This window comes from Peromyscus californicus, unplaced genomic scaffold (assembly GCF_007827085.1).
Source record: "Peromyscus californicus insignis strain IS unplaced genomic scaffold, ASM782708v3 Scaffold_11__1_contigs__length_118956290, whole genome shotgun sequence".
Taxonomy (NCBI): domain Eukaryota; kingdom Metazoa; phylum Chordata; class Mammalia; order Rodentia; family Cricetidae; genus Peromyscus; species Peromyscus californicus.
Genome location: NW_026294402.1, coordinates 32032619 through 32037561, shown reverse-complemented (window position 1 = coordinate 32037561; position 4943 = coordinate 32032619).

Here is a 4943-nt window from a genome sequence, read left to right as displayed (position 1 = left end):
TGTTACCCTATAAAAGTAAACTCATCCTTCACCACCACCACCACCATCCCTAACACAAGGTCGTCTTTACTCTTTTTCCTCTTCATAATTTATTTTCTCACTGCAGATATATAAATGAAATCATGTACTGTGTGGCTTTTTGATGTAACCATTTATTTTGTTTTTTCAAGACAATTTATCTGTGTAGCCCTGACCGCCCTAGACGAGGCTAGTCTCGAACTCAGAGATTCGCCTACCTCTGTTTCCCGAGTGCTGGGATAAAAGGTGTGCACCACTACTGCCTGGCTTGTAACCATTTACTTATTGAGGGACATTTGTAATTTCTTGCTATTTAGATGAACTGCTGTGGACATTTACATACTGTTTTTTGTGTGGGTAGAAATGTTTGCTTAATCAGTATACATGTCCAAGAATGAAACTTAAGTATATTGTAAGTGTATTTTAAACTTAAAAAAAAATGACTATCTACATGCATGCATTCATGTGCCATGATGCACATGTGGAGGTCAGAAGAAAACTTTTCGAAGTCAGGTTTTTCTTTCCATCATGTGGGTTCCAGGGACTGACTCCAGTAGTCACGCTTGGCAGCAAGCATCTTATCTGCTAAGCCATTTGGACAACTCAAAGCTTACATTTTCTAGGAAAGTGACAGTATGTTCTGGGTGTTTTGTTTTTTTACCTACTCTGCTAGGTGCTAAGGGGTAAAAGTGTAGGTTTCCTACTTGGTCCTCACTGTCACCCTTGTAGGACAGTAGTACCTCATTACTGTTAGGATGGGTGAGAATTCTGACTAGGCTTCTGTTGGCAGTCACATGGGAGGGAGAATGGACCCTCTAACTGTTCCCCTCAGGATGCAATGGTACTTTGGTGGCTGGGGTGGAATGCTCATTATTACCATTGGAAGGAGGTAAAAGTCGATTCGGATTTGAAGTTCTCAGATGGCACCTCAGGGCAAGAGGATCTGTCATAGACAGGTGTAAGCAGAAGTCTGGGTTCCCCATGTCCTGGCTAACAAGTGGAGGGCTGCAGTGTTCTGTCTGGTACTTGGTTGGAGTGGGCTGGTTATTAGCAGGGCTGTTCTTTGCTCAGTCCTTTGACTGAACAGGGTTAACTTTTCTGAGTGCTTCCCTCCCTCTCTTCTGGCACTGTCTATATAGCCCAGGGTAACCTAGAATTCATGCCCCTGCCTCTGTCCCCCAAGTGCTGGGGCTTCAAACATGGAACCCTGTTATCATAACAACCTGCCGTCCAAAGGATAAAGTCTGAGCTGTTACCATGGCCACTCGCTGCTCTTCAGTGCCTCACTACAATTAACAGTCATCTCTTCTGAGGTTTCCACCATGCACATGTGCTTGCCAGCTCTACAGAATTTCCTGTTACCATTTCTTCAATAGCATGCTTTTTTATGGCGTGTTGTTTTGCAAATGTACTCTGTGGGTCCCACCTTCTCATCTTTTCTACTTGGTATGCAGCTAGCCATTCCTCAAATCTAGACATACCCGTGGTATGTCTATACGTTATAGTGAAGCCTTCTTCTAAGATTCAGAGGCATTTGATCCCATCTCAGGGCTCCCCTAGCAGTAGGAACATGCTCTGTAGCCTGTTTCTTGTTTGCATTGATTTTCCACCTTACCCTTGCAGTGGGATTTTGCTATACATCTCTGAACTGTTTAACTGTTAATTCTTTTATGTAAGGCACTATGTCTGTTTTATCCATCAGTCTGTCCCTTAGCCCAGCACAGAACTGACACTGAACAAATGTTTATTAAGTCAGTAAATGAATGAATCATTACTTCACCCAGACACTGTCTGCAACTTGTAAGACTAGGCTACTGAGACAAACTCATTTTTACCATTGCCATTTATTTCTTCTCAGTTTTCCCTTAAGAACAGCAGCTTTGAAAAAAATATAATAATTAGCATTTCTGTTCTCCCTTCTGTAATACCTTTCAGGTTGTGTTGTTCCTTATCTGCTTCTCCACTAGTGTCCTGAGGAGGCTGACTGTAGGAGAGCCAGCAGATACGGTTTCTAAAGCCAGATCTTGAGACCGCTACTAACCCTGAGTCCAGTTCTCAGGAAGATGAAGCCTGTTCGGAACTAGTTTTATCAAGGTGGAGGTTTTCTTTGACAGGCGTTTCAGAACTGCAGCTTTTACAGAGAAATGTAATCCTCTTCAATATGATCATCTTGTCTTTGTGAGGATTTTAACAGTAACTTTGTGGTGAGAGTTCAGTATCTGACATTTAAGATAATAGCATTTTCACTTTTCTATATTTTATTTAACCCCACATACATCCTTGTCAACACCCAAGTTATTCAACATGAGCTATCACAGTGCTTACTGTAATCAGTGAGCTAAGCTGAACGTATATACAAACATACTGTTAAGGAGTTTTTGCAAGACAAGCCTGTGCCACCATACACATCACCTCTTTGTAAGAAATCTGACTCAATGTCTTATCATAATCTCTCCACTTACAAGACCTACTGAACATGTCAGGAACTATTACATTTTTTATATAAGTAATTTCTAGTTATTACAGCCACCTTGTAGTACAGGAGTTATTATCCATGCTTTGTAGACATGGTAACTGAAGTTGAGTTGTATCTGAGCCAGAATTGTCCCTGACTCCAAGCAGTGTTTTAATTTTTTAGTATACCAATCTGTCTCTCAATGAAAAATCCTACTATTACATTTCTCCCAATATCTTGACATCCTATCCATTCAGTCACATCTCTGAGACTTGGTTCTATTGACTGTTTTAGAAGATAGAAATGGGAGGAGGGAAATGCATTTTTAAATGTTTGTGTATATACTGACACTTGCATTCTTTTGCCTAGTAATCTGGCATTTGGTCTCTAACATTCAGGAGCATTTAAGGCCTTTTATCCCTTCGATAAAATCAAGAAAGCACTCATTACTGTATCTTAAAGGGTCTAAACAGTTCATTATCTGTCCAGAAAGTCATGGGTGATCAATGAAACTCAGTAGCAGTTGGAACTGATGCTTGATGGGTAAAAGGCCATTAACATTGAGCTTCTTCCTCACAAGTGCCTGATGCTGAACCGTAGTAATTAGAGGGCTGCCAATCAGGAACTAGGATCTTTTCCTTCGGTGGCTGACTGAGTGGCTTGTCCCTTCCTCATTTCTTCAAACACCAGTCACATCGCACAGGGTTTGAGAAGGTGCTGTGTGGGGGGGTGCCAGGCAACAACAGGAAGGAGAGGCAGAAGTGGAGAGGTGCAGTTAGTGAGAACAGAAGCACCTGAGTTGTAATATCCCTCGGTCACTCTCGAGCAGCAGGCAGCAGAGAGCATCTAGGTCACCTACAGGAGCAAGTGTGAATGGGTTCCAGTGATGGCAGGCCTGTCCCAGTTGCCATCCTGGCCCCTGGACAGGGATACATGGCCCGAATCCATAGGCAGTGGTTAGACAAGGCAAAGACTGTTGGACAACTGGCTCTGCTCCCAGGTACTTGTTGGCACACAGTGGGGCCATAATCACACAGCTTCCAAGAGTTCCAGCACCCAGCAAATATGGCTGGAAAGACACCGGCACACCTCTAAAGAGCACGCAGAACACACGGCAGTGAGCCTCCTCCCTTGACTCCTCTTGGAGATGGAAAGACAGCTGTCCTGCCCTGCTGAACTCTGGATAGCACACAGCAGCTCTGGAAATGGTATCTTCCATTCCTTCACTGAAATCCACTTCCTGAGTGACCCCAGATGACCAGCCAGCGGCTTCCTAGGTTCTTTTGTATTCCAACGTGATCCTTCCTCTAGTCCCCTAGGAACCAGTAGCTATCATTCTGAGGAGGTCATATCACTCCTCTGGTGTATCTTCTGTTTAAATAGGGGTGCTAACCACCTGGGATTGGAGTGCCCCAGGCAAATGAGAGCTTTAAATCATGCTACCCATTTTGATAATTCCCACCTCACTGAATGGTAAGGGATGACTTATGTGTTTATTATTTATTTATTGCAGTGTGTGTGTGTGTGTGTGTGTTGAAATGTGTTGTGCATTTGCCTCTGCATGCACATACGGTGGCCAGCGTAGGACCATGAGTGTCTTCCTCTATCGTTCTCCATTACAAATACTTGGTTTTGGGTAGGCTGACTGGCTGGCCAGTGAGGCTCTCAGGATCTGCCTGTCTTCATACCCTAGTGCTGAGGTTATAGGCACCGGAAGCCATGCCTGGCGTTTTATGTGGGTGATGGAGATTCAAACTCAGGTCCTCAGGTTTGCAGAGCTGGTGCACTTATGAGCCATCTCCCTAGACCCTGTTTGGTGTGTACTTAAGGATTTGACTGAGTCACTCCATATGATAGATACTCTAGGTGTTCCAGCATTTTACAGGACCTGGGATTTGTGCCTCCTGTCTATTGCCTCTCTTCTTCCTCTAGCCCTTTACCCCTGACCTTGACTTGTTGCCTTCATTTCTGGCACTAGACCCATACTCCCAACTGCTGGTAGTGTCTGAGGGTTTTACAGCTCTGCTTACCCTCTTCTTGCTCCATACCAGGGCAGACTAGCCACGCCCATTATCCCGAGTCCTCCCCTGTTTGGTGGAGCTGTTGCTGCACCTCCCTGACCTTGCTCTGAGGACTGGGCACTCCTAGGAGTTAGGGGTGGGTGGGGTTAGGGCTGAAACCCATTTGCACAGACGCATTCCTACTTTATGTTCTATTAACAAGTTTACTTTTCAGGCGAATACTTCCCTTTCCACCCTCCTTCCCTTCTCGGTATTTCGCCCTTGGTTTCCTATACAAGAATCTCACCGTAGCTCCTTTTTATAGGTGGAAATACACCCTGGTGTCTTCAGGCTAGAGGCAGTCATGTTTATGAGCACCGAAGACCCTTCCTTGTGGCTCTTCACTGCCACCTGGCTGCTTGCCTCTAAAGGGGAGAGTGGCGTGCTGGCTACGTCGTTACTGCCGGCAG